Source organism: Ambystoma mexicanum, chromosome 4q (assembly GCF_040938575.1).
Source record: "Ambystoma mexicanum isolate Mex_15411 chromosome 4q, UKY_AmexF1_1, whole genome shotgun sequence".
NCBI lineage: Eukaryota > Metazoa > Chordata > Amphibia > Caudata > Ambystomatidae > Ambystoma > Ambystoma mexicanum.
In genome coordinates this window covers 947,782,263-947,806,531 of record NC_090928.1, presented here as the reverse complement: position 1 = coordinate 947,806,531, position 24,269 = coordinate 947,782,263, and the positions used below count along the sequence as shown (strand labels likewise).

Below are 24,269 nucleotides of genomic sequence, written 5' to 3'. Positions count from 1 at the left end.
GAGTTTTTGATTTATTTTCTTCTGTACACTTTATAAATGTATGACTAATGCCTAAGCTGTCTGTAACCACGCCGTGATACCCCAGGGTCTGGGCGTGTAACAAATAAATAAAAATAAAATAAAATACAACCTCACCAGTGTCAGAGCCACTGAATATGCAACAAATTCTGGACACAATGCACAAGGGTTTCTGCTCAGTTAATGAGAAGCTTGATGACATTACTGCAAATGTCACGCTCATACATGCCCAGTTGGAGAAGGAAAAGCAAAGAATAATGGAGGCTGAAAGCAGAATAGGCGCTTCAGAAGATGGCATAGTGTCTTTGCAGACTGCCATGACCTCCCTGATCAAAGATATGAAGTATGTGAAAGCTAAATGTGAAGACTTGGAGTCGAGGTCCTGCAGAAACAATTTGCGCATCATAGGGATGCCTGAGAGGGCACTCTGAGGCAACATGAAAATAGCAGAGGAAGATTTGCTTAAGAAACTTCTAGATGATCCGTGACTCTCACCGCAGTTCACGGTGGAGCATTCTCACTGAAAGATTGCAGCAAAACCTGAGTCGGGTGATTATCCCAGGCCTATCACAACGCGCAAAGGGACTATCAGGACAGAGTTCTGTGACGTGCCAGAGACTTGAAAGACCTCCGCTTTTAATTGCATTCCATCCATATCTATCCAAATTTCACTATCACAGTGCAGCATGAAAGATGCACTTTTGTTGGCGTAAAGAAATTACTGAGAAAGCAATATATCCTATGCCATGCTGTTCCTGGCTAGACTCAAATTCCAACACAATAATAAGGTTTACTTTTTCACAGTACCATCTGAATGGGATTCCAACCACCTTATTCTCTGAGAAGCCACGTGACGCTCTTGAGGTGCCCCTTATAATTGAGGAAAGTAGCACATCCATATTAGATTTGCCCAACGGCAAAGCGCCTAGATCGGATGGTCTGGGAGCAGAGTTTTACAAAGTATATTGTGAAGTGCTATCCACGTACTTGTTGCAACTATGGGAGTAAGCGCTATTAAAGGGGGTACTACCCAAAACGGTATGAGAAGCCATTATCGTATTATTACTTAAACCGGATAAGACGGCTGAGGACTGTGGGCCTTACAGATTACTGTCTCTTATAAATATGAAGATTTTTGCCAAAATAATGGCATCCAGACTTTCCCCCTTATGCCGTACATGGTCCATCCTGACCAGTCAGGGTTTATTCCTGGTAGCTCCACAGCATTAAATATAAGACTGCTATACAACATCATGGCACAGACAACTCAGGAACATCTGGCTGTGGCAGTTCCTCTAAATATTCACCAAGCATTTGACACTGTACCGTGGTCATTCCTTTTTCAGGTGCTATCAAACTAACAGTTTGGGCCTAGATGTATTTCCTGGGTTAGGCTGCTTTACCCGGGTCCATACTAATGGACGTGACCTCCTGGTGTTACGTTTGGGTGGCGGGACAAGGCAGGGCTGCCTTTTGTCCCTCGGCTTTTTGCCTTAGTGATCGAACCTCTTGCAGATAGGGCATGTGCCAAGCACCATCACATGGGTCGGATAGGGGAGAAGACGGGCGTCATATCATTGTATGCACATGACATTTTATTATTTATCAGACATCCGAGACTAACTTGGTGAATGTCATCATTTCTATGGTGGAGTTTGGCAACTACTACGGCCTGTGTCTAAATAATAACAAATCAGAAATATTCCCATTGACCGATGACAAGCAGGAACCGACCAGCATGTTGGGGTTGAAATGGGCAGCACAGTCAATAAGATATCTGGTAATTATAATAACCCGCTCGCTGGTGCGGACTAAAGAGCTGAACTATGGGCTATACATGACTAGCATGAAAGCCAAACTACAGAGGTGGGGCAATATACTGGTGGCGCTAGCAGGGAGGCTAGCCTTAAATAATTAAGATGATACCTAAATTGCTATACATGTTTCATAACATACCGCTATGGCCGGGCTGCGCACTCTTCCAGAACCTCATAGCAGTGTGCATCTCTTACATCTGAGCTAGTGGTTCGGTCTGGCTGAAGTGGGCGCATCTAGCCCAGCCATAGGAGGATGGAGTTTTGGCGCCCCTGACCTAGAGTTCTACTACCTGGCAGTGCAAATACGATATGCGACTTACTGGTCGGCGGACGACCGTGCTTTACCTCATGTCTGTCTCAAGCGAGTGGGCCTGGTTCAATTGTTATCACTGTTGGTGAGCCTGAACATCCGTTAGAGCCTGTGGGGGCGAACTGAGGAGCGTGGAAAATGCTAAACAAAAGTCTCAAACTGCTGTCTGTGTATGGCAGGCGACTCCCACTATCGGGGATGCCAATGTGTCTCCGACCACTGATAAGAGCATTGCAAAGATCTGGAGTGCGGGGCCACTTTGTACGGTGGGCAGACCTGAAAACAGTCATGGGAGATAGTCTGCTACATGTACTGCACTATCTGCGAGCGGCATATCAATCTCAGTGGCCAGTGCTTTCTGATGAAACCCATCACATGCATGCTTGTCATACATACTAAATACATGTATTTCCATGCTGTACAAGCCATGGACACACACTCAGTGTGGACGGTCCACTCCAAATGGTGCAACGATCTCTAAACACAGTTCACGGATACACAGTGGAAGGCTGTATGTGCCCTGTCGAAGGGAGGGTCTTTTAATTCTAAATACAGGCTTTGCATTTCAAGATCTTGAATAGATTGTATTATCCCCCATCGAGGTTCACCCTGTTTCAGACTTATAGGCTGAGAGAATGCCTCAGATGCAAAGACGAGAAAGCAACCCTGTTACACATGAATACTGGAGCGCTGTCATTAGCTCATTGGCTGATATGTTTGATCAGCAGCTGAACATAACTTTGATAGAGTGTGTACTAGGTTACACGGGGAAAATGGAGGTCACTAAGCACAGATTTTTGAATTTGGGTTTGCTGCTGGCCAAGAGTGATATTAATAAGGTGGATGCACAAAAAGCCCCACACGTATCAACTATGGTTGAAAGATGTTACCTGGGCAAATGACAGGGAAGAAATGTATATTACTCTGTTGTCGAGTATTAGCCACCCTAAGGACAGTTGGACTTGCTTTTGTACATATCTTGCCAGGAATAGCTCTTTGACATAGTACAATGGGTGTTTAGTTTCTCCCCTCAGCCTACCATATTACTATTGTGTGCTAAACAAGTGTACCATGATGTATTAATGTTCTAGTGATTATTACCTATCTGTAATGTTTTCTCTATAGAAAGTGATAATAAATAAAAAGTAAAAATAAAAAGCAAAAAAGACTACCTACGGACTGTGACTCTAGAACTCGTAAAAAGTGGATAGCATTGAACAAGTCCAGGTTATCTGCAAGAATCAGGATACCAGTTAGGAATTTCATTGTGGGTTTCCTGAACCGATCCATTTAGGGAAAGTCTGCCGAATGGAAGGGATCTGGAGAAAATCTTTTTCACATTAATTTTCTCCACGTACGCTTCCTGCACAATGAGGGTCTTAATGTTAAGACTGGCACAATGATGGAGACACATGACAGATTCACTAATGAAGGTCAAACATGCAAGTATTATATATAATAATTTGCATATGTGCAAAACGAATCTACATTAAAATAACTAATCTCAAAAGCTCGATTTACAAAAATGCAAAGCCTACTTGTACGCATTTTGTAACTCAAGCTTTTGGGATTTTCTTCTCGTGTCTGCTCTACATTTAATATATGCGGGGGACACCCCCACAACCCCTGAAAGCAAAAATGCCGAACTAGGGGTGCGGGGGGAGGGGGGACACCCATGTAACCTCCGCTTACCTAGTTCAGCATTTTTGGCTTTGACTTTTTCTGCAATGCCGAATGCGCAACAAACGCGCATTCAGCATTTTCTTTACTGTATTTTGATGCAATAGGGTGCAAAACATGACCTAACCAGGCAATCAGAGTGGGAAAATTCACACATTGTAGGAAATATTTCATAATGGCCAGCCTTTGCCTTATAGGGATAAAAGGAGCACATGCCAGATGTGGGTAACATGACATGATTTTAAACCAGTAAACAAATGACAGGCTGCTTAGTCAGCACCAGTGTTAATGGCCGAGCTCTCTCTGCTTGTGCCCACTCCGGTTCCTAGACAATGACAGATGAGAAAGACAGGCTATACCCACCTAATGACTTTTAAATATGCAGATGTTACAGTTGCTCATTCCTCTGCGCTGACATTTAATTTGGTTCGGGACAAACGAGAAATAATGATAGATAAGGGAAAAGAGCACAAAGAGAAAAACATATTTGCACAAGATCAAATAAGTTAGTTCAGTAGTAACTGAGATTAACATCCAGATATTCTAATTCTAAAATGGTTTGATCTTCTGCAAATAAGTTTATATCTCTGTGCTTAGCATTGGTATAGATCAGTAACCCTTGAAGCAGAAAACAAGTGGGCCAGAATTTTAAAACTATTTCCAAAGTAATTGTTGAAAAAAGTAACTACTTTACAGTGACTTGCTTCAGGAAGCTGCATGACAAGTTCAGCATGGTCCACAATACATGGTAGCAACACTTAAACATACCCTTGGAAAAAATCTGGCACACCCATGGCTGACAGTCATTCCTGAGAGGTATCCATCAACAGGCTGCAAACATCTGCATTTCATCCAGACGTACAGTACATTTGTCTGAGCCATCTTTGTACAAGACAAGGGGCATCATCACGAGTTGGGCGGTATCACTGGGATACCGCCCAACTTTATTTGTGTTACTGCCCACCCCGTCCGGCGGTATTACAGCCAGATCACGGGTTGGGTGGTAAACGTTATTCCCCATTGGGTCAGCGGGGTAATTACGCCGAAAATCAGAATTTTTCCAGCAGTTGGGCCCCCAACTGTAAACTGGAGGTAAACACCCCATATTCATTTCATGATTGGGCAGACCCTTAAATGCGGCAGCAACCCCATTACCACTGCATTTAAGGGCTACCGCCCAACTCGTGATGTGGCCAAAGACCATTGAATAACTTTAGTTTGTTTCACTGTGAGAGGCAGCCAATACCTTTTATGTTTTAGACTTTGTTGGGGGAAGAGTACAGGTAACCATGAAGGTTAACCCCGTTTCCTGGCAGGTGCTTTCTGTGTGACCTCTGAGCTACATTAGGAAGAAGAAGACCTGAACCTAATGCAGGCATATGGTATATCTCCTTGCACAATTAAAACCCTATTCATTTTAGGAAATAAAAATAAAAAAAAGGTCTGACCCCCGCTTAGATCAATGGGAACATTTGACCTTTTTATCTCAACCTTGCTTTTGTCATTTCTTGGGTATCACTCGCACTTCTGAATTTCTGCTTCTCTGCTTCAGCAGGAATCTTTATTCATCTTTTATCAAATCACAACTTTGTAGCTTAACTGACTTAAGGCAATCGGGGTCATTCTGAGTTGGGCGGTAAGGGTTAACGGGCACCGGTAAGGATGCCGGTGCCGGTATACCCTTACCGCCCAATTCCGAGGTCCCTTAGCGGGAACCGCAAAGGACGTGTTGTTAGACCACACGTCCTTAGCGGGTCCCGCTAAGGGACCAGGGCGCTAATTACGGGCCCGCTATTTGCAGGCCCGTAATTAGCGCCTTCCCCATTCCCATTGAGCCCTATGGGGGCTCAAATGGGAATGGGGAATGGTTTACTGAATGGGGACTTACCGGATCCTCCAAGGTCAGAATGACCCAGTAAGTCCCCATTCAGCCAGACTGGACCCGGACCCGGTTTTGGAGACAGCCATGGTGCTAATAACACCATGGCTACCTCCAAACTCGGAATGACCCCCAATGTCTTTCTACTTAATCTTGTCTGCCAGTGTTAAAGAGAACATCAACTGACTTATTTAGATGCGGTCTTCTTAGATTAGGGACAGCACTTGCCTATGTAACCTAAATCACACTTTACTGATGGTCTCCTGTTGTTTCCACAAAGTAAATTACTTTGATGTCATTTACACCGTGGATATTACTTCGAAAATACTTTAAATGTTATATGTATTTGTGGGGCAAGCGGTAGAGGGGGTGCCGGGCGGGTCCTGGGTTGAGGGTGGTAGTGAAGGGAAGGAACCCCCCCAAAGAAACATTGAAGTATATTTTCGAAGTAATAGCTACAAAGAAAATTAAATCGAAGTAATTTAATTTGTTGAAATGACATGGAACTCTTCAGACACTCTCACAGTCACATTAATTCTGAAATTTAACAGTGATCTCAAGCTGACTTATTGGTTATCTATTAGGGCCACAAACAAATGAAGCAGATACATGTTAAAATATGAGTTTTTTGTCTGGGTGGTCATTTATAGTTTATCTTTTTTGCATATACTTTTATTTACTATTCTTTTTTCTTTTTCACTTTAAATTATTGTTTCATTAATTTGTACTGTGGCCTTCCACCTACGTTCCATATAGTAAATGTAGTAATTAAATATGGTTTCTTAGCACCCGCACACTTGGCAAATCGACATTGATAATGCTTAGTCACAGGCAACTTTACCAAGACTCAAATTAACAGTGAGCGAAAATAAAATCATACCTGTTATTATCTTGAAGACACTGAAATGTAATGATATTAGCAGGATTCCTGGAAGAATAACGTGACTCTATTGTTGTGGTTCCTTCCCCTTTGTTGTAGCACACCATGACTCCCACATAACGGTAGCCTTGTAGCAAAGAAATATGGATCTGTAGGGAATGCACATGTTAGTTTATTTGATCACAACAAAACAGGCAAAACATTTCTGAAAATGTATAGAAATAAGAATAATCATCCTAAATCATCCTAAAGGAGGCAAACTTTTTTTTAATAAATCTACATTAAGTCATTCCTTAATACCTTATTAATAAGGTGTCATCTTGTGCTGATTTCCCTGCAAGAAGTCCTCTGAAACGGATCTGTGTGATCATAGTATAGAAAATAAATCTGAATGCAAAAATGTAAATTTTCTTCGTTTTATGTGTGCAATTATATGCTGGGAGAGACTCCCACAGGTCCCCCATTCTGCCCTTAACAAATTAATTACCCAACATACACCCCTCAAATAAATGCGGCAAAATCAAAAGAAATAAAAAGTTCTGAATCTTTTCGCATTCTGTGATTTTGTAGGCGCTGATACCCTCTGAAACTATCTTATATTTACCATTTAAGTATATTCTTACGAGGATATCCCTCAAGTTTGTGAGATGACATCAGAGGAGGGGGGGCGTGCAGCATGCAAATCCATTAAAGAAGCAAATATGCAAATAAAAGGTTAATTATCTTTTACTTTAAACCAACACATTTACCCATGTAGTAATCTTCCTACGGTAGTAGCACTACTAATATCAACAGCAGCAGATGTGTGACTATTAGCTGTAGTTTTAGTACCAATGCCTGCATTAGAAGTGCTAGCAGTAGTTTTAGTACTACCAATAGTAGTCATAGTAGTACTACCAGTGACACAAGCATTAGCAGTCAAAACTAAATCAGCATGGACAGCAGTAGTACTCTCAATACTGATAGTATCAGTAGTACTACTACTATTACGATATGCAACCTTACAGCTAATACTACTATGAGAAGTAGAACCTCTAGTATAACTACTACTACAATCAGTAAACAGTAGTCGTAGTAGTAGCAGCAGTAATAATAATAACGCAGGTAGTAGCACTCCAGTATAAGAGAAGTACCTCCTTTTGAAAAACCAACGCTTTACTTTGTGCCTTGGAATTTGCGCTGGGAGTTTCCTTGAACTCGCGCACGGCAAACACTCGCTCCCAGGAGGGGGCGGAGCACAGTGCAAGTCACGTGACTGCTCACGTGACATTCCCTGCCCACAAAATCGGGCCAGTCCAGCAGCACGGCGCAGACTTCTCCAGTATAAGAGAAGTACCTCCTTTTGAAAAACGAACGCTTTACTTTGTGCCTTGGAATTTGCGCTGGGAGTTTCCTTGAACTCGCGCACGGCAAACACTCGCTCCCAGGAGGGGGCGGAGCACAGTGCAAGTCACGTGACTGCTCACGTGACATTCCCTGCCCACAAAATCGGGCCAGTCCAGCAGCACGGCGCAGACTTCTCCAGTATAAGAGAAGTACCTCCTTTTGAAAAACGAACGCTTTACTTTGTGCCTTGGAATTTGCGCTGGGAGTTTCCTTGAACTCGCGCACGGCAAACACTCGCTCCCAGGAGGGGGCGGAGCACAGTGCAAGTCACGTGACTGCTCACGTGACATTCCCTGCCCACAAAATCGGGCCAGTCCAGCAGCACGGCGCAGACTTCTCCAGTATAAGAGAAGTACCTCCTTTTGAAAAACGAACGCTTTACTTTGTGCCTTGGAATTTGCGCTGGGAGTTTCCTTAAACTCGCGCACGGCAAACACTCGCTCCCAGGAGGGGGCGGAGCACAGTGCAAGTCACATGACTGCTCACGTGACATTCCCTGCCCACAAAATCGGGCCAGTCCAGCAGCACGGCGCAGACTTCTCCAGTATAAGAGAAGTACCTCCTTTTGAAAAACGAACGCTTTACTTTGTGCCTTGGAATTTGCGCTGGGAGTTTCCTTGAACTCGCGCAAGGCAAACACTCGCTCCCAGGAGGGGGCGGAACACAGTGCAAGTCACGTGACTGCTCACGTGACATTCCCTGCCCACAAAATCGGGCCAGTTTACCCTTGCGGCGTTAAGCCCGGGGGAGTAAAGCCTACTGGCTGTTGTGCGGCTGTTTGGCGCAGTCGGCGCAAAAATCTACATGTGACTTACAGGAGAACCAACAGCAGCCAACAACAGCCGAGGTGAACTCGAGGTAAGGTCTACATCGTTTATAATACCTGTTCATACAACGTGAGACTGCGGGAAATTACATCCTTTGATCACGCTGTATAGTCTAATTACGACCCGATAAAAGTCCTTTTTCCTCGGGTCGGATATAACTAAAGTGACTATTTAGCACTACACCTTCACCCTTGGTAGTGAGCACTTTTGACGTAAAGTGACTAAGTACCCCAGACTTGTTGAAAGTGTAGACATATTGCTTATCACTTTCTACTAACAAACGGTGTATACATCACAGATTGTTGATTAAACTATAACTTGATGAAACTCCGTAGCACCAAAGACATGGAAAGGGCAGGGAATGGATCGTATTTAAATCAAAGTTGTGAAGTGATCATACCAACTGCTCAATTCGCTCAGGAGAATGCTAATCTGATGAATGGACAAGAAATCCAAGTACTAGTACATGCGGATGAAAATCATAGTACTCCTACAAAAAGTCAGATAGAGAAAAATCCAAATATCGCTATAATGAATAATTGGAAAAAAGGGTTGGATTACACTATCTCAACAAGAAAAATACAAAGCAAAATAGAAAATCATTTCGGGAAGAAACGATATAAAAGCCACAGTGACATCGAAGGCGAATCCCTCATTCTTTGGGAAGAACCAAGACACTCTCAAACCCCGACTTCTAGCACAGAAATACACATTGTTGCAGCACACCTGGAAAAAGAAACCTGTACCTCATCTGAGGAAGACAACGCATTCACCCCAACCCCACAAAACTCACAATCTTCATCAGCTGTTGTACAGCTAATGCTAGAACAAAGGGACTCAGAAAGAAAAGACGATGAAGAAGTAACAACACATCCAAATTCAAACACATTGAACGCACTGAACTTTGTTCTTAGCTCATTGGTTTCAGTCTTTGAGATGCTAAAAGGAGAAGTCCAATCGCAAAATGGGACATTGCTAGAAATGACTAAAGAAATTTCTCTTTGTGACTCTACTTTAGTGGGCCTGGCAAATGCCATTAATACAAAACTGAGCACCCCAATTCAGGCACTGAATATTGAGATTGTAAAACAAGGACTCGACATCTCCTCTATCCAGCAATCACTGAAAGAAAAAAATCAAACTGAAAACCAAAACAACACACTTTTGAAAGAGATTTTGTCAACCTTGAAGGGACAACTGTCCCCAGTTCAAATAGAAGAAACCCCAGAAAAAATTCAGGAATACTCATTGGAGGACACCCCACTTTCAGATTCAATAATGGAAGAATTCTTAAGATTAGCTACATTACTAGAGGAAGAGGCAGATATTGGGAAAAATACAAAAGAAACTAAATCTGATAACCAAAAAGCCAATCAGGTAGGCAAACCTCAGGAATGGCAAGAACAAGGGGAACAAACATCAAGAGGCAGACGAAAAAGGAGAAATCACTTGGCAAAGAGAAAGAGCTCTAAATCTTCACAGTCTAAAAACAAAAATATACACAATAAGGGGCCGAAGCAAAATAAAATTGGAAAAGACAAAGGCAAGATCCAGGGAAAAATACTATCCGTTGGGACTAGTGAGGAGCAGGACACCATGGTGGGCGACTCTAAAACTCCTCATATCGGCACAAAAAAAAAAATAAACTTAAAATAGGAAAAGGAAATCAGAAGGCCAAAATTGATATCTGTACAAAGATCAATTTAACTAAGGACAAACAATTGGACGGTATAGTTCCAATAACGAAAGCAAGCATTGGCTTACAAACAGAGGAGCTGACAGGACAAAAAAACAATCTAAAACAGAAAAACATAGAGATTGGAAAGGATCTGGAAAAACAGATAGACCTAGAGGAAACAACAAGAAAAAAAAACCTAGTCGCTCAACCTCAAAAAGAGAACGTAGCCAAAGCAATCAAATGGGCCCCAATTTTCACACAAAAAATAAGGCAGTCTGTAGTAAATAGAACTTGTGGGAATGTCACTGCCACAAATCAACAGGAAAACAGGAAAATTGCCCCCATCTTTTTAACAAAGAAGCCGTTGGCTTTCAAGGACCCAAGCACAACCTTTCAAGGTGTAACTGTTCCAGCAAACATGCCGGGGAAAAATACACCTGAAATAAATGACAACCAAATCAAAAACGGAGAAGGGAAATTTGTCAAACTCGTTACCCAGATGTATCGTGAGGAGAATGCTGTAGGTATCCACACACTCTCCGAAATATGCGATAAACCAACTGAAAACACATCAATGGGAAATGCCAATGAAAGGATTTGGTTGAGATTGCGCTCAAACCACGGCCACTATAAATCTTTAAACCGGGGAGTGATTCTGAACATAATACAAAAAATAGGAGACCTTCGCTCTTTAAAATCCAACGACATCGAAAGCGTGAAATTTCCGTTGTCAAGTGATCCATTCCTGGTTGAACTCATTATGACTTCAGCGAACGCAAGAAATGATATCCTGCGAAACTCAATTGAGTTGGAATCCTATGGACTGGAAGTTTCATACAATGACAAGAAAAACAACATTATGGCCAAACACCGCATTCTCCCATGCCCAAACAAAGAAACAATATATCAAAATGAGGTAATCTTACAAAGCAAGGTGGTTTGGAAAAAGATCTCAAAGCAAAAGAAAACACCCTTACGCTCCTACCAGACATATTGTCAGAAGTTCTGAAGAAGCTGGGCTTGGGCACACAAAGACTTTAGAAAGAATCATGTTAACATCTTTAGTTGGAACACAAGAGGCTCTAGCGTCATCAGAGGCAAAGAAATAAGGTCATACTTATTCAATCAGGGGGATGCGATTCTTTTACAAGAAACCTGGCTGGTTAATCCGCTATACATCGAAGGGTATATGGTCCATTGTTTGTCAGCCGTACAAAAAGCACTGGGCCGGCCCTCAGGAGGCTTACTAATAGCACTAAATAACCAAGTCTTTAAAAATGTAAAGGAAATATGGAATAATCCCCAGGGCATTCAGGCATGCAGAGCTGAAGTATCTATACAAGAAACTACCACAATTTGGGTCTTTGTAAACATTTACTGGAACCCTGCAACATCGAAACTAGACTGTTTTCTAGAGAACTTAGCATCTCTATTCGAACTGCTAAAAACAACTCTAGTTTCTAGTAAGATTGTGGTAGCTGGAGACTTCAATACGAATTGCTTATATCCCCTAAAAGGAGACCGAGATCGAGCAACACATAGGAAAATTACTCTGGGTAAACAATGGCAGGATTTTATGGAACAATGGGATCTCCATATGGTAGTGGGCTCACAGGAGGGTGCAAAAGAACCATATATAACCTGGAGAAGAGGGAACTCATCCTCAGCCTTAGACTATATCTTTGTTTCAAAAACTCTGCATGCTTCGCCCTATACACTAAAAATAAAACAGGAGTCTGGTAGTGACCACAGTAGACTGGAGTTGTCACTCGAAAATATTCTAACAACAGAAGCTGAACGAGAACTACAGCTGCTTGAGGGGAAGAAAGGAAAACTTAGAGTCGTAAAATATAAAGATGGGGGAACTAATTTAAATGGAAAACTCAAAAAGATTCCTGAACACATATGGAAATCACAATGCGATCCACACCGATTTACCAACTTTTTATGGGCAACTCTAGCACCCAAATACTTAGCGGGAGAAGCCAAACAGAAACACCTGCATGCCTTTGACGAATCCACACAAAGAAGAAAAAGAGAGCATAGGAAAACGTTAAGAGACATCAAAAAGGCAGGACTTTCAGTGGAGGATATGAAAACTGAAATAAGAATCCAAAAAGCCAATTATAAATCATGGTCGATCTCGCATAATGCTCTTCGGATACAAACAGATGGCGAGCACATACTTAAAACACTCAGAGAAAAAAATAGCAAGAACTTCTGGGAAGTAATGAACCAGTTCAAAGGGGAGCACACACAATCATTATGTAACCTAGTTTCAGAAGATGACTGGGTGAGCTACCTGACAGAGACATATAAGAGCGACGACATACGCGAATTTAGACCCAAACCAGATATTCATTGGCAACTTAATTTCTGTGAAGAAGACATACGGGAAATTATAGCCAGTTCCTCATCATCTAAAGCATCGGGTCTAAACGGCTTGACCTATCAGGCACTGAAAAGCGAACCAACATTGTGGTCAAAGTTATTATCCGCTCTCTTTAAAGAAATACTAAAGCAACGAACCTTTCCAGCATCTTGGAAAACGGCCCTTATAGTACCTTTCTTTAAATCTGGGGATCGTCGTATACCAATGAACTATAGACCGATAGCATTGTTGGACATTGAAAGCAAAGTCGTCATGAAACTATTACTGTCTCATGTCTCGAAATGGGTCGATGATTGTAATATTCTATCACGCTTCCAAACAGGATTCCGCAAAGGCCACTCAACATCTATCAATGGCCTGATTCTAAACATCTTGAATGAGCAAAAGAGAGGGGGGAAAAAACAAATGCTGTACGGAGCCTGGATAGATCTCTCTAAAGCTTTCGATCAGGTGGAACGAGTCCTATTGTGGGACAAACTCCGGAACTGGGGAATGCCAGAATCTCTTCTTTCAATCTTAGTGGAACTTCATAAAAACACCAACCTAAGAATACGGCTCGACGCAATGGGTCATCTGTCTAGACTAGTTGAAGTTAATAGAGGTGTAAGACAAGGGTGTTTGGGGGCGCCTCTGTTCTTCAACTTGTTCGTGGCAGATATGGGCCATTTTCTAGAAACGTCTGCCTTGATAAGCCCAACACTAAATGGGAGGAAAATCTGCTGGTTGGCGTACGCGGATGACATAGTTCTCCTCGATAGAACACCAATTGGGCTACAACACCTACTTGACAAACTGAACGAATATGTAGGACTAAACAAATTAACAGTTAATCCATCTAAATCAAACATTTTGATTTTCAAGCATTCCTTGTCAAAAGCAAAATACATAAATTGGAAAATGGGAGGAGAACGGATCAAAACAGTAGAAACCATAACATATTTGGGATATAACATCTATGCCCATCCAGCAACATACAAAGTAGAAAAAGAAGTGTCAGCTAAAATAACATTATTCACATCACAGATGATTAAGCTAAATTACAAATTTTGTAAGTTCTCCATTTTGCCTCTGGTAAAGTTCTATCTCGCCAAAGTTGTTCCAGTTGTTCTATACGGACTAGAAGCAAAACCGGATCTTTGGTTCATAAACTGGGACAGCTATGAGGGTCGCCTCTGGAAAAGAGTTTTGGGTCTCCCAAGTTGTGCATCCTTAAAAAGCCTAAGATTTGAACTAGGCCTAAAATCTCTAAACTGTATGGCCGACTGGAAGCTCATTTCACTGTTCAGGGAAATAACACTAAGCAAGGACTCGACGTTGTATGGAGACCTCAAACACGAAGTACTATTGAAAAAATCCACTACTCTCATTACGCTGGAAAGGAAAACGTTGGAAATACTAAAGAAACTAAATCTAAATGAAGAAACTCTGGCTCTAAATCCACTTAAAGTAAAATGTAGACTAGAAGAACGGGACTGGATCGAAACAGTGGAGAAAGTAAGAGAGGACCCAAATCAAAACATATTTTTGAAGGGAGAAAAGAAACTTGGTTCTCTCTCATGCTATCTACTGAAATCTCCAAATAGAAAATTGCGTTCAGACTTCCTCAGAATGAGATTGAACCTCGTCCACTGTGGGGCTGTTTTGGTAAAACGTAATCAAGGACAGATGGCAATAAAATTGTGCTCAATCTGCTCAAACCCTGCCAAACAAACGTTAAAGCATATCCTGATGGATTGTGAAGGCACTTGGCCTCAGCGACTAAGATTCTTCAGAGGTCTGGTACGGAGGGAGGAAGACATACTCACAGACTTCCTCTGGGATAGAATTATCTCAGGGAAAAATGCTGCACTTACCTTTGCAGCAACCCAGGTGCTAATAGAAAGTGGTCTGATAATCTAACACAACGATCCAAAGGATAAATGTACCTCAGCATGGAATTCACAGGACTAGAAAAATTTGGCAGGGTTGGTGGACAGTAAGAAATTTAAACACAAGTCTTGTCTTTTTTTGTATTTAATGCAAATTGTTTTGTATTGTTTTTCCTTTTGTAAAGGCTTAAGCCAAAACAAATAAAAAAAAAAAAAAAAGATATTAGTAGCAATAACAGATGAATACGCAATAGTACACATGCTTCAAATTCTACTGCTACTACTATAAGCAGCAATACTACCAATAGTAATAGAAATAGGTGCAATACTAGAAATACCAAGACTGCTATCAATACTATTACTGCAAATAATATTCATCCTCCTACAATTATTACTGGTAGCATCACTGGTGGTAATTTTACTTCTACTACTGGGAGTAAAGTAACTATATCTGTTATAAATATTATTGGAACTACTTATACTACTACTACTTAAACTAATGCTCAACAACTACTATGTATGTATTGGATTTTATATGGTGCACACCAACCTAGGAAGCAACAGAGCACTGGGCCACAAAGGGAGACAGTAATGGATTATAATAATAATGATACAATTAGAACAATCGATTCTTAAGGGTATAATTCGATATAGGATGGTATACAGAGCTACAAGTAGGGGTTAAGGGTTAGGGAGGGAATGCAAGATCCAGTCTGGGTTCGGAAAGTATCACATATGTGCCCCCAGTTGAAGCTATATTTGCTTGCGTTTACAGCAATCTGACCTCCCTAACTGCACTGTTAAGTCCCTAGGTCTACATAAATAATTCAATTCTTGGCCTCACATCTGCCACTTTTAATCATCGCAGAAGACACCACAAAGATACCAAATATTTCAGCTGTCTTCCTCAAAATGTTCCCACCTTTTTCTATGACAATGTCTACCAGTTTTAGAATAGCAATGCTGAAACTACTATTACTAAAGAGATTGGTGGGAGAAGATTACAAGATGCAAACCTGTTGGTGGAAAAGATGCAGATAAGATGGAAAAAGTAACTTACCTGTAACTGTTGTTCTCCAGCATGGGTCTGGCCTGGATTCACATGCTCATGAATATTCCCCCGTCATCAGGCTGGGAATCCTCGGTAAAGATAAAATCAGTATCAGTTTCGTTTCTGATCTGTCTTTCGTAGTAGTAACCAATCACTGATCTCTGCGTCATACTGACCGCAGCCAATGACTGCCCTCTACCTAAGCCCCGCCTCTGGCAGCCATCTTCAGATTTGGTAGCACGTGAAGTGGCAGTATGACCAAGTGAAGAGCCGCAGAGGGGTAGGCGGGAGGGTTCGCATGTGAATCCATGCCAGACCCATGCTGGAGAACAACAGTTACAGGTAAGTAACTTGTTCCTTCTCCAGCATGGGGTCTGGCATGGATTCACATGATCATGAATAAATGAATATATATCAGTACACACATGCACAACCACGGGAGGTGGCAAAGGATCAACATTAAGCATTACATCCAAAACTCAACATTAAGCAATTCTTACCTCCTCACCAGGTTCACCTTAGGCGAACAGGTTGCGCAGCACTGCTTGGCCGACCCTGGACTCCTCCCTGGAATCCCGATCGACGCAGTAGAATTTCGTGAAGGTGTGCGTCGACCTCCACGTAGCAGCCCTGCAGATGTCCAGCAAGGGCACACCAGATAGGAACGCCGTGGTAGATGACAGTACATGATACAGCCAGAGAGCCATCTGGAAATGGAAGACTTCGAGAGAGCCTTCCCCTGATTGGGCCTCATTACAACTCAGGCGGTAAGGGTTTTACGGCGGCGTAAACAGCGCCGACCCTTACCGCCTGAGTACGAGGTCCCTTAGCGCCATGGCGGACTTAACACCTGCTTTTAGCAGGTGTTAAAATCCATGACGCTAAGGGACCATGGAGTTAATTATGCCACCGTAATTTACGGTGGCGTAATTAACGCCTTCCCCACTCCCATTATGCCCTATGGGGCAAAATGGGAATGGGGAAGGGTAAATGGGTAAATGGGGATTTACCGCCCGCCAGGGTTGGAATGGGGCGGTAAATCCGCCAACCACCATGGCGTAAACATAGTTTACGCCATGGTGGTAAAGTCAAGGCCCAGGCGGTAACTTACCGCCTGGGTCGTAATGAGGCCCATTGACAGGTCCAAAGTTCACAAAAAGTTGTGATGTCCTCCGGAAACCCTTCGTGCGGTCCACGTAGAACTTCAGCGCTCTAGCCACATCCAGCGAGTGCAAAGTCCTTTCAGCCGGCGACGAAGGCGACGGGAAGAAAACAGGTAACACCAAGGGCTTGTTAAGATGGAAGTCCGACGGCACCTTGGGCATAAAGGAGGGGTGCATCCTAAGCACCACCCTCGAGGCATAGAAAGTCAAGTACGGTGCTTTGCAGGATAGGGCCTGGATCTCTCCCACTCGTCGTGCGGAGGTAATGGCCACCAGGAATGCAGTCTTCCACGACACAAAACATCGGTGCGGAGTGCATCGGCTCGAATGGGGGCCCCATGAGCCTGGTCAGTACCACGTTAACTTCCCACGCCGGGGCCAGGGCCTTCACCGGCGGGAACGACCGGAACAGTCCTTTCATAAACTCTTTTACCAGTCGATGGGGCCACAGGGACGTCCGTCCTGTGATTCTGGTATATCTGGAGATCGCCGCCAGATGAATCTTAATGGAGGCATGGGCTAGCCCAGCCTTTAGCAGCGAGAGCAGGTACGGCAGCACTTGAGGGGCCGTAATCCGAAGGGGGTTGATTTTTTGTGCTCGGCACCGGATAGAGAACCTCTTCCACTTATGGCCGTAGCATTTGAGAGTCGAGGACGCCCTGGCCTTTGCAAGAACCTCTCTGCATTCGGCCGGTATATCGTAGCCTCCAAACTCTAGCGCTGCAGGAGCCAAGCCTGCAGGTTCAGCGACACCGGGTCATGGTGGAAGATGGCGCCTCCTTCTCTGGAGAGAAGGAAGGTCCGCGTCCGCCGACAGCTTGATGGGAGGGGACGTTGACAAGTCCAGAAGGTCCGGGTACCAGATCTGCCTCGCCACGCCGGTGCGACGAGGATCATCCTGCACCGGGACCTCTTGAGCTGGCTGATGAGTCGAAGCAGCAACGGCAACGGAGGGATCGCATACAGGTATAGGCCGTCCCAGGGGAACGAGAACGCATCGCCCATGCTTCTCGGCTGGGGAAACCTGCTGGCGAACCTCTTGCACTTCGAGTTCCTCGCTGTTGCGAACAGGTCGATTTGGGGTTTGCCCCATCGTCGGAAGATTTGATCCACCTGATCCTGGCGCAGTTCCCACTCGTGACACGCACGCAGCTCCCTGCTGAGCGAGTCGGCGATGGTGTTGCTTTCTCCTGCCAGGTGGAAGGGAACCAGGAACATCCCCTGGGCGACCGCCCAGTGCCACAGATCCTGTGCCTCCTTCGATAGGGCTGGGGATCTGGTGCCTCCCTGCTTCCGTATGTAAAACATTGTCGTGGTGTTGTCTGTGAAGATCCGCACCACCTTGCCCTTGAGCGACGGGAGGAACGATTTGAGAGCCCAGAACACGGCTCGGAGTTCCAGGACGTTGATGTGCAGGAGCCTCTCCTCCGGGAGCCAGAGGCCTCTTGCGTGGAGATCTCCGGTGTGGGTGCCCCACCCTTCCAGGGAGGCGTCCGTCGTCATCGTCTCCTGGTACGCCGGCGTCTGAAAGTCCTTGCACGCGTTGAGGTGCGCTCGAACGCCCCACCACTGGATCGCCCGCCGGAACACCACGTTGAGGGAGACCCTGTCTTCGAAGGTGCCTGTCGCCTGCATCCAACGGGCGTCGAGAATTTCTTGAAGAGGGCGCATCCGTAGTCTGCAGAGGCGCACCAGGTAGATGCAAGAGGACATCATCCCCAGGAGGGACTTGATGGACCTCACCCTGGCCACGTCCGTGGCTAGCAGGCGCTGCACTTTGCCTAGAATGGTCTTCGTCCGTTCTTCCGACGGGGCCGCCAGGCGCCTCACTGTATCGAGCTTCGCTCCCAGAAACAGGGCCACCTGCGACGGCACCAGGTGGGACTTTGGGTAGTTTATGGCGAATCCCAGGTCTGTGAGTAGCTGGACGGTCCTCGCAGTGTGTTCGACGGCGAGTTCCCTCGTCCTTGAGCGGATAAGCCAGTCGTCCAGGTAGGGGTAGACGTGAATCCCCTGCAGGTGCAGCCGTGCCGCCACTGGTGCTGGGCACTAGGTAAAGACCCTGGGGGCCGACTTCAATCCGAACGGCAGTGCTCTGAATTGGTAGTGGCGTCCCTGGACGATGAACCTGAGGAACTTTCGGTGACTTTTGAGGATGGGAACGTGGAAGTATGCATCCTCCAGGTCCAACGACGATAGAAAGTCGCCTTCCTCCAGCTGTCCCAGTACGTGCTGGAGGGTGACCATCCTGAACTTTTGTGATCTGATGTATTTGTTCAAACGACGAAGGTCCAGGAAGGGGCGCCAGCCGCCCGTCTTCTTCCTGACGAGGAAGTACGTTGAGTACACCCCGGAACCCCAGAGCCTCTTCGGGACAAGCTCGATGGCGCCTTTCCTGAGCATCGCCCGTACTTCAAACAGCAGTTGCGGGACGTGATTTTCCTTCCTGGCCACAGGTGGAACGTGAGGGCACTTCTTCAGGAATTCGATAGAGTGTCCTCTTGCCAGGGTATCCAGCACCCAACAGTCGGTGGAGATGGACTTCCACACGCCGACGAAATTCGCCAGCCGGCCTCCCACTGGGGTGCTTCGGTGGGGGCCCGAGACCACGGCCGGTTCAGTCCTGCTTGGAGGTGGTGGCCTTGCCGCCCTGGCCACCTTGCCGACGGCGGCGAGGCGCTCCCTGCTTGCCGCGATCCATGTAGGCCTCCTGAGACGAGGAGTGTGCCGCCTGGCGTTAGGACGACGAGCCACCGCTGGATCCCTTGGAGGCACCCTGTCTGCCTCCGGAGCTCCGAAAGGGCCGTCGTTGCTGAAGGGCTCCTAGGGCGCGGGCCGCCTCCGTGTCCGTTTTTATGGCTTGGAGGGATTCGTCTACCGCCTTCCCGAACAAGTTGCTGCCGTCAAACGGCATGTCCAACACCCTGGTCTGGACGTCCTGATGGAAGTCGGTCGCCCGAAGCCAATCCCGTCGTCGTAGGCAAACACCGTTGCCCAGCTGGCGGAAACCGGTATCGGCAATATCGGTTGCCACCGTTATGGCGTGGTCCGACGCCACCTCGCCCTCTTGCAGTATTTCCAGGGCCTCGGACCTCTTTTCGTCCGGGAGGAAGTCCAATATGGGGGCCAGCTTAAACCAGAGCTCCCTGTCGTAACGGGCCATGATCGCCAGGGCGTTGTCCGCTTTGATCGTGGTCGCCGCCGACGAAATGACCCGCTGCCCCATGGCATCCAACTTCTTTCCCTCGCCGTCTGGCGGGGAATTCGACGTCGAGGCTCCTGACCCCGCCGCTTTCTTCTTAGCCGCCGCCGAGACGACCGAGTCTGGCGTTGGCTGAGCCCTGAGGCACAGGGGAGCGGTTTCGGGGACCCGGTACTTCTTCTCGTACCGGTCCCGTTTGGCTGGTGCCGTGGAGGGGTTTTTGAGAACTGACAGGCACTCCTCCCAGATGTCATCGATTAGGGGCACCGCGATGACCGTCTTCCTCTTGGCCTCCCGGGCAGAGCTGGAACAATTCAGACGCCCTGGCGATCATGGCGTGAAATGAGCCAATCTCGTTGGGCGGCGAGGCCCGTGCGACGGGAGACCCGTTCCGCCGTTGTCACCGTCGCCCTCAGAACCCGTCGTCGAGCACAACGCACCGTCATCTCCCGACTCGTGGGAGGATGAGGAGGGAACTGTAGGCCTCACGGGGGCGAGCAGAGGTTGTTCTGAGGACTTCCCGATGGGCCAGGTTGCGGGTCCTCCAGCCTGGGCCGTGGGAATCTCGTCCTTATCTCAGAGCATAAGGACTGGATGGCAGACAAAATGGCCGCCGAGCCATCCTGAGGCCTAGGATCCGGCCGCGCCAGAAGGGAAGGCCGCTCTTCCTCACCATCGTCGTCTTCCTCGGTTATCTCCCGAGGATCTTCCTGACGGGATCGAACCTTCTCGAATTGGACTTCGAGGTTCCTCACGGCCTCGGTCAGTTCCTCCTCCGAGGCTGACTCCGAGCTCGAGGAGGGCACCGTGCCCCCCCTCGCTTCTTCCATGATGGCGGCCACGACGATGGGCTGAAAAGAGGATTCCCTCCTTGGCGGCAGGGAAACTCTAGTCCCAGAGGCAGTCTCCGCTGGCGGTGTCTCTGCCGGCTTGGCCAGAGTCGCCGCGATAGCCTCGATAGAGGCCTTCGCCTGCTGGGTAGGGGCCTTCACCACCTTAAGTGCGTCCCGGGCCTGCTCCTTCGGGGGAGGGGTGACGCCTCGCTCCCCCTCTTCCGAGATCGGACGGGGCTTCTCCCGAAGCTTACCCGGGGTCTCGGACTTTCTCTTCCCCGAACCGGAGCGTTGTCTCGTGGTTGACGGTGCCGGGGAAGGTGCGCCCTGCCTGGCGGCCGAAGAGCCCCACCTTTCGGCGCTCTCTGAGCCAGCGGACTCGCGGTGCTTGGCCTGGTGTTGGGCCCCCGTCGCCGGGGCACCCGCACAGTACTTAGAAGCCCGCTCAGACCCTTTCTTCTTCTTCTCACCCATCAAGCCCTTCTCCAACCAGCTTGGGAGACGGGATCAACGGTCCCTCATGGTCCGCTCCGACAAGTTCTTACAGAACTGGCAGTCCTTCTCTACATGAATCTTGTCCCCATGAAGACAGTAGAGGCATCGCGAATGTTCGTCTTCCTTAAACACATTCTGCAGCCCGCATCCAGGGCAGCTGCGAAACAGCTTGGGTCCGGGCGACGAACTCGCACCCTGGGCCATCTCAAAGTAGGCCGCGAATCTTCTGGAATCCTCTAAGAAGTTGATTCGACGAAATCTTCACCCTTGAGGGGTGTAGGAAAATCCTGCAACGGGTAGCCGTTAACGGGAGTAGAAACGGTGGAGCTTGAGGCTCGATTAACCGAAAAAATGTGAAAAATCACCTGAAAAAGTGCAAAACATGCAGTAAAAGCTCGAGAGCTAAGCACGAGGACTCCCAACACTTGAACGTGCGGTAAAAATCTGAAGATGGCTGCCAGAGGCGGGGCTTAGGTAGAGGGCAGTCATTGGCTGTGGTCAGTATGACGCAGAGATCAGTGATTGGTTACTACTACGAAAGACAGATCAGAAACAAAACTGATACTGATTTTTTCTTTACCGAGGATTCCCAGCCTGACGACGGGGAATATTCATGAGCATGTGAATCCATGCCAGACCCCATGCTGGAGAAGAAGATAAGTTTGCCTCTTATCCACTCTTACAAAAATTTAAGTGCAGGGGTATTTCCAGATGAAACTTAACTGCTGCTAAGAATCCTGGACATGTGTGGTTTTATCATCCTTCTCTTCTTTTCTCCCCTGTAGGATGTTTTAATCTGCAACATCTTGTTCAGGTGAACCTTCCACCCACCACAAATCAGGTGTGCACAACGGATTTACTAAGCAAAGTACTTTTCATGAACCTGGGACGTGGCAGTTTAACAGTATTGATTGCCTACAGCCTTCCCCTTTACCCAATAGACATCTGTAGTTTAAACTGAGTTTTCTCAAATGCTGTTTGAAGACAGACTACTTGGCAATCCTGCATGCAAATTGCTTGCAAAAAGAAAATGCATATGTTAGGTGCATGTTTGCTAGGTTCCCTTCAATAGTGTTTTATTGCATTGCTGTGCAATTGTTAATTTTTCAATGGGCAATTTAAATTGGGAAAAACGAATGGCTAATAAAAACCTCTTCCTATTTACTTAAGTAATTCAGAGCTAGTAACTGGACCCTGCTCAGTGATAAACCAGGGAATGAGTTCAATTATATTCTTTTTCTAGGTAAGTGCAAAGTGAGCTATTATATTGCTCCCATTCTGTATTTGCCCTTTATATAGAAAAGGAGTCAGGGAGTTCCCAATATACACACCATTTGTATCTATTTGATCAAATCCAAAGTTTCCAGAAGCACTTACATTTCTGAAAATGTACTAATTTCCCAGGATGTACAGTCAATTGATATACAGCCCCTCAGTACTTTCACAAATATGAGGAGCTGGGAATTAATCTATTCCCGGTTAGAGTGTACCACCTCTCAGAATTATAAGCCTCTGACAATGGTCTCCTAGCAATCCAAGTTGTGTCCAAAGGAAAACAAGCTATTGTATTTTCTCTCCTGTTGTTGTCACTTCTTCTTTTGGTCTCCTTCTTACAGTCAGTCTGTAGGTCAGTCCATCAGTGAGTGAGTGAGTTCCTTCAATCTATGGGTTCAGATTTGTATAGATTAGATATCACTCTCTTTGGAGGTGTGTATCATTTCGCTATTCTGATTGGTCAGTGTATGTGATTGGACAATGTTTCAAAAGTGGCATTGCACTAAACCATCCCCTTTACACTCATTGGGAATCCAATGGGAGTAACATCTTAACCCAGTTTCCCTCCCATTTGATTTGATGCCATCATGGAGATTTTAACATCAAACAATTGTGATTTTCTAAAACATGATGTTCCTCACATGTGATTAAGTCACTAATTAATTTGGCAGATTGCAATGACACAAGGGAATCACATAATGTAACGCTCACCTGATTCTCGCAGAGGCGCCGGTCTTGACTGGGCGACTACCGTATCTTCAAAGGTGATGTGTAGCACCCGGTTGGCTCTTTGGGCTGGACCTCTGTGCACTGTATGCCTGACGTGTAGAGTAAGATGTCTGCAGATAGAAAATATGGGGTTAATGAACTGGGGTTATTGGGGTGTCCCTATCTCTTTCCTCTTCTCCTCTCCTGTAGACCCCAAAGGTTAACGCTCTCACCTTAGGTAAGTGAATGCCGAGCTCTCCATCTGCCTCGGGGCAGGGTGCTGTAGCCAGTTTCTTCACTGGATAGGTAGCGCAGGCCTCTTGACTTCAGAGGACTGCTGTCCGTCGTTTACTGCACGAACGGTAAGTTTCGAGTCATCCAAATGTCTTTTTAAAGTCTTTAGTATTGATGTCTCTTGTTTTGCAGGTTTCCGGCGATGGCGGATGACGGGCTGAAGTGAGTTGAAGATGGAGCCCGTGTGATGAATAGAAGCGCCTGGAAGCACGTGAGTAAGCGCTTGTTGCCTGCTTCACGATGCACTCTAACTGTCTTTTTATTTTGCAGGTACGAGTTCGGAGCGGCTGCAGGGTGCCGGAATACCCACTGGATTAGATGTGGAAAGGAGTAATGGCACGTGAGTATTAAAGTTCCCCAATGTCTTTAAACGCACCTTGTTTTGTCTTTCAGATGCGGATGCAGCGCCGAAGGCCTCCGGAGCGTGCAAAGAGTTGGTAAGCCTTTGCCTTTCCGATGCCGGAATGCTAACCTGTTCTTTCTTGTCTTTATAGGTGTTGCTGAAGACTGGAT

General features: G+C 46.0%; 1 protein-coding gene across 3 annotated transcripts in view; it reads right to left on the bottom strand.

Annotated features, from left to right (window-relative positions):
- TRERF1 (transcriptional regulating factor 1) overlaps positions 1-24,269 on the bottom strand; it is a 2,539,264-nt gene that overhangs the window by 2,214,863 nt on the left and 300,132 nt on the right. For all 3 annotated transcript variants that reach the window (XM_069608500.1, XM_069608502.1, XM_069608501.1), the window contains exon 2: positions 6,585-6,733. The gene's annotated coding sequence lies outside the window, so the exon portion shown is untranslated. The remainder of the gene's footprint in view (positions 1-6,584; positions 6,734-24,269) is intronic.